Source organism: Dendropsophus ebraccatus, chromosome 1 (genome assembly GCF_027789765.1).
Source record: "Dendropsophus ebraccatus isolate aDenEbr1 chromosome 1, aDenEbr1.pat, whole genome shotgun sequence".
Taxonomy (NCBI): Eukaryota; Metazoa; Chordata; class Amphibia; order Anura; family Hylidae; genus Dendropsophus; species Dendropsophus ebraccatus.
Genome location: NC_091454.1, coordinates 159,811,381 through 159,821,801, shown reverse-complemented (window position 1 = coordinate 159,821,801; position 10,421 = coordinate 159,811,381).

Here is a 10,421-nt window from a genome sequence, read left to right as displayed (position 1 = left end):
AGGAGGGCGGGGAAGAGGGACAGAGATGTTGTGCCAGCCTAATGCATATACATTCTAGGCCACAACAGTTTGACACAGGGCTGCAAGTTTAAGTACAGAGCCAATTTTCGTTTTTGCGGTTTCGTGTTTTCCTCCTTGTGCATCAAAGGCCATAGCACTTGCATTTTTCCCCCTAGAAACCCACATGAGCCCATATTTTTAGCGTCACTTATTGTACTTTGCAATGACAGGCTGAATTTTTGCATAAAGTACACTGCGAAACCAGAAAAAAATTCAAAGTGTGGTGAAATTGAAAAAAAAAACACTTCTTTTATTTGGGGGGAATGTGTTTTTACGCCATTCGCCCTGGGGTAAAACTGACTTGTTATGCATGTTCCAAAAGTCGTTATGATTAAAATGATATACTGTATAACATGTATAACTTATATATTATGTAATGGCCTGTAAAAAATTCAAACCATTGTTAACAAATATACGTTCCTTAAAACCGCTCCATTCCCAGGATTATAGCGCTTTTATCCTTTGGTCTATGGGGATGTGTCAGGTGTCATTTTTTGCGCCATGATGTGATCTTTCTATCGGTACCTTGATTGCGCATATGCGGCTTTTTGATCACTTTTTATTACATTTTTTCTGGATTTGATGCGACCAAAAATGCACAATTTTGCACTTTGGGATTTTTTTGCGCTTACGTCGTTTACCGTACGAGATCAGGAATGTGATTAATTAATAGTTCGGGCCATTATGCACGCGGCGATAGCAAACATGTTTATTTATTTTTTTTTTTTTATAACCTGGGAAAAGGGGGGTGATTCTGACTTATTAGGGAAGGGGGCTTTTTAATTATAACAATACTTTATTTTATTTTTTTACACATATACTAGAAGCCCCCCTAGGGGTTAGGGTTATTCCCCCTGGCAGACTTCTAGTATATACACTTTGATCTCTCATTGAGATCTTTGCTGTATAGTTATACAGCAAAGATCAATGAGATCGGCACTCGTTTGCTATCGGCTGCTGCAGCCAAAAACAAACGAGTGCCGAGTCGGGGACGGTGCCATCGTCCCGGAGGAGCGATCTCACCCACTAGACACCAGGGATAAGATGCGTCCGGATATTAATACCCGCGGTCCCAGGCTACAAGGGGCACCCGAAACCGCGGCGGTTCATAGCGGGGTTTTTTAGGACAATAACTGCATCACCTGCCGAACAGGACACAGGACAGATCTTGGATTAAAAGCAGCTATCCGAAGGTACAAGCGGTTTGGGGGGTCAGGTTGTGTGTACAGAGTCGCTTTAATCCATTCTATTTTGGGATAAAATTTGACTTAATGGCAATGTTCCTGTGTTTTCTATGGGGACAGCTCTGACAGCGGATCAGGCAGTGGTTTTGCTCACACCCTACCCCTATTTCTACTCACATCATTCTTTAGGCTATGTTCCTGCCCTGTACAAACAACGGCCATTCCGCCGCAAAAGGCCATTGTTTAACGCTACCTACGCCTGGAATTAATTATCATGATCCTTACTTCTGGCCGTAGGTAGCATTAAAGGGGTAGTGCGGCGTTGTAAGTGAATGGCCTCCTTTCCCCGGAAGTGTGGTGTAGTATACTCACCTGATTACTGTCGACCCCGGCCGCCATCTTGGGTTGAACGGCGTTATCTTTGGGAGGCCAGCTGGACCGCTCCAACCGACCGGACAGCTCCAGCCGACCCTCATGCAGGCCCCCCTCTGCAGCGTCATCTGCTGCTCAGCCGCGATTGGCTGAGCACAGTTATGCTCAGCCAGTCGCGGCTGAGCAGCTGATGACGCTTCATCCAGCGTGGGCCACCTCGAAGTCTTCTCCCGGTTGTGAATCCTTTCTCCAGAATCTGCCAGAGAAACATTTTTACATACAGTAGTTAGGTCCCCTGTATCTCTATATAATAGTTACACTCCTCTGTGCCCCCATAGTTTTAAGGTGTCCTTGTGCCCCCACTTAATAATTAGGTATGCTCTGTGCCCCAATATAGTAGTAAGGTAAGGTATAATATAGGCCCCTCTGTGCAGCCCCAATGTAGTATAGACCGCTGTGTGATGCCCCCAATAATAGTTACCGCTATGTGCTGCCCCCAGTAGTAGAGACCGCTATGTGCTGCCCCCAGTAGTATAGCACGCGGTGTGCTGCCCCCAGTAGTATAGAACGCGGTGTGCTTCCCCCAGTAGTATATACCCCTTGTGCACTGCCCCCAGTAGTATATACCCCTTGTTTCCTGCACCCAGTAGTATATATCACTTGTGGGCTGCCCCAGAAGTAAATGGACCACATGATGCTGCCCCCAGTAGTATATAGACCCCATTGTGCTGCCCCTAGTAGTATATACCAGGTGTAAGCTGCCCCAGTAGTATATAGACCTCTGTGTGCTTCCCAGTAGTATATATGCCCCCTGTGTGTTTCCCCAGTAGTATATAACCCCCCCTGTGTGCTCCCCCAGTAGTATATAGAAACCCTGTGAGCTTCCCCCAGTTGTATATAGACCCCCTGTGTGCTCCCCCAGTTACATACAGCCCCCCTTGTGTGCTCCCCTAGTAGTATATAGCCCCCCTGTCCACCTGGCCTGCTCGGGGGGGGGGGGGGGGGGCCCTTTTACCAGTGGGCCCGGTGCAGATGCACCATTTGCCCTCTGGTTAAAGCGACCCTGTTCCAGGTGTTGAGACTTGATGTCTCAGGCCTGCTCAGCCATTTAGTTGCAGAGGCTAAACAGGGTAGTGCGACTCCCCTACAGGCATTCCACTTCCGTGTTCCTTGCAGAACACAGAATGCAGCCCTAGCTAAAGTGAAACACAGAAAAAATGCTTTTATTCTCTGGTGCAAGGAATCAAAGTGGCTTTCCCAAGCTCCTGAACTGCTGCAGGCTGGAATGTCTCCTGGCTCCCCCTCCCATCTCTGACCCTGCGTGAGACTCCGCCTCTGGCTCACTGTCAATAAAGCAGGGATGGGAAGGAAAACAAGGAGACATTCCATTGTTTGTTGAATTCCGTTACAGACACACCTTATTCTAGTTGCTGAGTAAGATTGTCAACCGAATCAGGCCGATACGTGTAATAGAGACAACAATTAGCTGATGACAACCATCATCGGCTGATCGGCTTTTTTGATCCTCATCTAAACTCGCTGATTGTGTAAACTATATATATTACCTCTCCGTACTCCACACTCCATTGTGGCAGTCCTGGACAGTGATTGGCTGAGCGGCCTATCAGTACAGAGACTGTTCTGAAGCTACAGTAGCAGCTCTGGGAAGCTGACGAAGCCCAAATACCCCGAAACAGCTGTCTGTGGATGGATACCTGCCTTTGCAAGCCCTTGTCATGTCGCAGTGCTCAAACCTTGAGTTAGACTTTGACACAAAAGGGGCCACCCTGGTGTTTCCCTATTTATGTTTATTTATGTTAAGGGGCTATCTATCAGGGTGGTGTGGTGCTCTCCCCATCATGGAGGCACCCCCTGGCAAGAGGCTAGAGATATCTGGCTATCCCGTGTTTTGACTCGCAAACGAGACTCCACGGACTCTTGTTTTGCATATTTAAATTTTTGGGGGCATCAGTGGAGACTCTTGATTGAGTACTTCTTTGGAGTTTTTTTCACTGATCTCCCTGAGTTTAGTGATTACTGTGTTTTGTTTGCAGTCTAGTGAGAAATTCCTGACACTGTTTCTGGGTAGAACATTTTGTCAGTAGCTGACTGTTGAGACATTTTCCACTGCAATGTGACACAGTAACCTACAGCTCTCAGATGACCTTTGTGTGAGGTTTTTAAGGTTGTCCAATCTAGCCCTGGCCTGCAAACATATTATGTAAAATGGACAGTTTAGATACATGTTATATGCAGTTTACCAATTCCACTCTAACCTTTGTTTTAGTTGTATGCAGTCATAGGAAGCTGACCAAATCTATTTTATACCTTAAAAAAATAAAAAGGAGGCTGCTGAGCCTAGGACACAGACACTCTTGGCCACGCCAATATAACACAGCGCTGCGGATTAAAAGAGAATTATTTACCCTAAATGGGCGCATTTTAAAAGAAATGATCTGGAAGGACCTTCTGTCATCCAATGGACAGTACCAGCAGGGTGGGGGGTGGCAATAGTATCGCTTTAATATTTGCACCCTAATTGCCATATAGCTAAAACTGGAAATTATATACTAAAAAGCGAGGTTAACAGGTTTCAGAAGTACTACCTGCATATAACCAACTACAATACAATGCAACACCATGTTACCATCTTCAGTTCTAAGGGATATTTCTCAATAATGGGAATTTTAGGATTGTTATTCAATAACTAAGAAGATAGTTTTATATTTCCTCAGGATCCATAATGCATTTGGCCTATGCAGCCAATACATTTTCATTGTGTTGTGTGTACATGTTGGATCTGTTTTTGAAGGTAAACCTTTTACATGGATCCAATGGAACAAATGCTTTAACATCTTAAAGGGGTTCTCCTGAAAATTAAGAACTGGGACTATGGGTTCTTTTGTGTTTTTATAAATTAATAATCAATATATGCTATTTTTCATAAATATAGTATTTATAGTATTATAGTTTGTAAGTGGGTTCTTTTAGACACACAGCTGTTTCTTCTGTTTCATATACCAGGGCATTAAGAAGTCATAAAACTTCTACAAAATGTGGCTATTTACATAAGAAAAGATATACAGTGCTGCCTTGGATTACGAGCATAATTCGTTCCAGGACCGTGCTTGTAATCCAAATCCACTCTTAAACCAAAGCAAAGTTTTCCTTAAGAAATCATTGAAATGCAGACAATTGGTTCCACACCCCAAAAATATTTTTTTTTATTCTGAATAACATGTAAAACTAATGAAACAAACATTCAGAAACAGCTGAATATATCATATTATAAGTTACTGTACAATATAGCAATGAGCATGTGGTGTATAATGTATAGTAAGTGCATAAACCTGAAGATTTCACGCTGTGGAATCTGTTGACGCAAAACGTATAAATAATATTATTAATATTATTATTATAAACAGCGGCAGAAGTGTGTAGTTACAGGATGGAACTGTAGATCCCCATAATGCAATAGTGTAGTACAACAGGCTAGAATAGAGAAGCAGGGCTGCTGTCAGAGGTCTGTGTGATCACATGACAGCAATGGGGAAGGGGTGTGTGTTTAGCATTGACCAATCAGGAAGTGAGAATCACAGAGCTGTGCAGGAGGACAGTGACAGAAACTTCTCTATACAGCAGTGGAAAAGGCTGAGTGTCAGTGCAGGCAGATTATAGCAGCAGTGTGTATAGCTGAGTGTAAGTGCAGGCACGTTATAGCAGGAATGGAGAGGATGGGAAACCCAGGGCCTGAAAGAGACTGCAGGAAGCATGAAGAAATGAGCAAGGCAGATGTGGGCACATACAGCACTCTGGGGAGAGAGGGGTTACAGCTATGGAGAGATTACCTCCACAGTCCTGTCCCCTGATGCAAGCCCCAGCCTGCAGTGGATCTGCCATGATTTGGAAGGTGAGGGAGACTTCCTGGGTCAGAGTACAGTGCTGTAGACCCTGCTATGTAGACCATGGATCACAGCAGTTCAGAGCGGGGTCGCCGTACGGCCCCCCTCCGAACTCTTCTAGTGATGTCATGGTGTACATGTATGCCCTGTGTCGTTAAGGGGTTCGTGCAAAACGCTCCATATCCAAGTTACTCTTAAACCAAGGTACCACTGTACCTTAATGTGATTTAGTGCCTATTTCTCCAGCTCAACTGCTCATTATGCACTGAAATCTTCTGGTGAGGGGAGTGACAGTAGTCCTCTGGCAGCTTAGCCCTGCTCTAACCCGCTAAGCCTCCTACTAGCAGTCGACTACCACCCTGATTCCTCTTTTTATTCCTCCTAGCAGTCTTCATCTCCACCCTTGCACCTACGCCTACTCCTAGCAGTCTGCATCCCCCTCCATGCTATCTCCCACTACTTCTTCTGACAGTCTGTATCTCCTCCCATTTCCCTGCCCCTACTCCTAGCAGTCTGCATCCCCCTCCCTGCTATCTCCCACTACTCTATTTAGCAGTCTGCATCCCTGCCCTGCTTCCTCCATCTACGCCTCCTAGCAGGGGCGTAGCTAAAGGCTGATGGGCCCTGGTGCAAAATTTTAGCTTGGGGCCCCTCCATCTCCCCCCGATCAGGCAAAGTCCAATCTAACGTTATATCCAATTACTCTAATGTGCCACCATGTTCTAATGCCCTGTCACTGCCTCCACCTCATGTACTGCACTACTGCCCCCTATAATTAATGGACTGTACTGTGTCATTGTCTAATCATTGTATTCCAATCTTTGACTCTACAGCTGAAAAACTACAACTCTCATCATGAACTGCCAGTTGGAAACGATGGGGGTTGTAGTGCTGCAACCTGAAGAGCCACATGCTGCAAAACTACAACTCCCATTATAAACTGTCAGCAGGGCATGATGAAGTTTGAACTTCTGCAACCTGGAGAAGTCACCTGATATCACCTGCAGTCCTATGTAACACCACAGATAACAGTGATATCCCTCTGAGTACAGATAATGTAGTAGTCATCTGCAGTCCTATGTAACACCACAGATAACGCAGTGATATCTCTGAGTACAGATAATGTAGTAGATGTCACCTGCAGTCCTATGTAACACCACAGATAACACAGTGATATCTCTGAGTACAGATCATGTAGTAGATGTCCCCTGCAGTCCTATGTAACACCACAGATAACACAGTGATATCTCTGAGTACAGATAATGTAGATGCAGCACAAGCTGGAGCTCAACGCGGTAAAGATACGGCCATAGGACACAGCTTGGGCCGCCAAGGCAGATGTCTGGAGGAGGGGGCGCTGGTACTTGCTGTCATCTGATTAGGTAAGAGGCCCAATCAGATGACAGCATGTGCCAGCGGGCGCAGCGGGACAGATTAGCGCAGTGCTTCCCAACCTTTTCCACCTCGGGGCACCCCTACTAAATGATGTTCTACAAAATAAGAAAACCGTCATACAGTGACTCACCGGTGATGTCTTCTTTGATCTGAGGCGTCACTTTCCCTTTTCCTCTTCATCCGGCCCAGTCCTCCAAGATGATTCCTTCCAGATACGTTTCATCCCCTTAGAATCTGCGAGACAAACAATTTAGGCTCCGCACATTTCTAGCAACTTCCTTCCCTTCCTCCCTCCTGTAGGCTCCCATAGTAACTGCGCTGTTTGGTGTAATGTGCAGTAAAGTGAGTAGGAATGTGGGATGCCCCCTGTATGTAGGATTCCCTGCTGTGCCCCCATGAGCTAATAATGCCCCCAGAGGTGCCCCCATACAATAATAATGCCCCCAGAGGTGCCCTCATGAGCTAATTATGCCCCCAGAGGTGCCCCCATGAACAAATAATGGCCCCAGAGGTGCCCTCATGAGCTAATAATGCCCCCAGAGGTGCCCTCATGAGCTAATAATGCCCCCAGAGGTGCCCCGATGGACTAATAATGCCCCCAGAGGTCCCCCCATTAACTAATAATGCCCCCAGAGATGCCCCCAGAGGTGCCCCCATGACCTAATAATGCCCCCAGAGGTGGCCCCCATGAGCTAAAAATGCCCCCGTGCCCCCATGAACTAATAATACCCCCAGAGGTGCCCCCATGAACTAATAATGCCTCCAGAGGTGCCCCCATGAACTAATAATGCCCCCAGAGTTGCCCCCTATGAACTAATAACGCCCCCAGAGGTGCCCCCTGAGCTAATAGTGCCCCCAGAGGTGCCCCCATTAACTAATAATGCCCCCAGAGGTGGCCCCCATGAGCTAATAGTGCCCCCAGAGGTGCCCCCATGAACTAATAATGCCCCCAGAGGTGCCCCCATATACTAATAATGCCCCCAGAGGTGCCCCCATATACTAATAATGCCCCCAGAGGTGCCCCCATGAGCTAATAATGCCCCCAGAGTTGCCCCCATCAACTAATAATGCCCCCAGAGGTGCCCCCATGAGCTAATAATGCCCCCAGAGGTGGCCCCCATGAACTAATAACGCCCACAGAGTTGCCCCCATGAACTAATAATGCCCCCAGAGGTGCCCCCATACAATAATAATGCCCCCAGAGGTGCCCCCATATACTAATAATGCCCCCAGAGGTGCCCCCATACAATAATGATGCCCCCAGAGGTGCCCACATGAGCTAATAGTGCCCCCAGAGGTGCCCCCAAGAACTAATAATTCCCCCAGAGGTGCCCCCATACAATAATAATGCCCCCAGAGGTGCCCCCAAGAACTAATAATGCCCCCAGAGGTGCCCCCATACAATAATAATGCCCCCAGAGGTGCCCTCATGAGCTAATTATGCCCCCAGAGGTGCCCACATGAACAAATAATGGCCCCATAGGTGCCCTCATGAGCTAATAATGCCCTCAGAGGTGCCCCCATATACTAATAATGCCCCAGAGGTGCCCCTAAAAAAACAAACATCCTACTCACCTAATCGTCGCTGTGTAGCTGCAGGCAGCAGCTCTCCTCCTCCTCTTCGGGCTCCATCTTGCGAGCCGCAGGGACGGGACTTCCGGCAGACGTGATGACGTCACATCCTCACGCCTGCCGGAGGGGCACATGACCACGGCCCGGCCTCCCATAGGCTGCTGGTATGAAGTGCCGGCAGCCTATGGGAGGGAATACAGGAGGAGCAGGGGCGTAGCTAATGTCTCCTGGGCCCTGGTGCGAGAGGCCAACTTGGGCCCCCCCCCTCCTTTCACGACCAAGTGATGTTATTGTTGTGTGTGTGTGTGTGTGTGTATGTGTGTGTATATATATATATATATATATATATATATATATATATATATATATATATATATATATACACAGTGGTGCCTTGGATTATGAGCATAATTCGTTCCAGGACCGTGCTTGTAATCCAAATCCACTCTTAAACCAAAGCAAATTTTCCTATAAGAAATCATGTAAATGCAGACAATTGGTTCCACACCCCAAATATATTTATTATTCTGTACTGTACAGTAATGGAGAGGATGGGAAACACAAGGGCTGACAGAGACTGCAGGGAGCATGAAGGAATGAGCAGGGCAGATGTGGGCACAGTATAGCAGCACTCTCTGTCCGGGGAGAGAGGGGTTACAGCTATGGAGAGATTACCCCCCCCCCCACAGTCCTGTCCCCTGATGTAAGCCCCAGCCTGAAGGGGATCTGCTATGATTTGGAAGGTGTTTAGAGTACAGTGCTGTAGACCCCGCTATGCAGGCCATGCCCCTTCTCCACTCGCGCTCCCACCCAATACAGGAAGTTCTTAAACCAAAGCAATGCTCTTAAACCAAGTCACAATTTTGAAAAACTGTGAGCTCTTAAACCAAAACGCTCTTAAACGAATTTACTCTTAAACCAAGGTACCACTGTATGTGTATGTATATATATATATATATATATATATATATATATACACACACACACCAAGACAGATATTACCTATTACCACCATACTGTTACCGACCAAATCCTGTATACTGAGACCTATATTACCAGTAATACCAGTATATAGGGAGGAAACATTACCGCCACACCACAACCACTACCATATTACTGACCAAATCCAGTATACTAAATCACCTCATCCAGTCATATAGAGGTGGCCCTAGCTCTACACAGGCTCTATACACCATATACATTACTGTGCAGTTATATCAGGTGACTCACAGGAGACGTCTTTTCTGATCGGAGTTCTTTCCTTTTCATCATCTTCTCCATCCGTCCTAGGCCGTTATGAGAACTTCTCCGAGCCACGAATCCACAGAATCTGCCAGACAGACATATTAGTCTCCTCACTCTGACACCATCTCCATCTCTCTACACACTGCACATCTGTACTGTCCCCTTTACACCCTCATTTAGTGGGGAGCCCTGACTCTATGTGACACCCTAATAATATATGCCCCCCTCTGTGTATTCCCTCTCCCCCTATGTTGCCCCCCCCAAATAGATGGCCCCCTCTACCCCCTCCCTTATAGATGGCCCCCTCTACCCCCTCCCTTATAGATGGCCCCCTCTACCCCCTCCCTTATAGATGGCCCCCTCTCTCCTCACCCTCCCTTATGGATGGTCCCCTCTCCCCCCACCCTCCCTTATAGATGGCCCCCTCTCCCCCCACCCTCCCTTATAGATGGCCCCCTCTCCCCCCACCCTCCCTTATAGATGGTCCCCTTCCCCCCCTCCCTTATAGATGGTCCCCTTCCCCCCCTCCCTTATAGATGGTCCCCTTCCCCCCCTCCCTTATAGATGGTCCCCTTTCCCCCCCTCCCTTATAGATGGTCCCCTTTCCCCCCCTTCCTTATAGATGGTCCCCTTCCCCCCCTCCCTTATAGATGGTCCCCTTTCCCCCCCTTTATAGATGGTCCCCTTCACC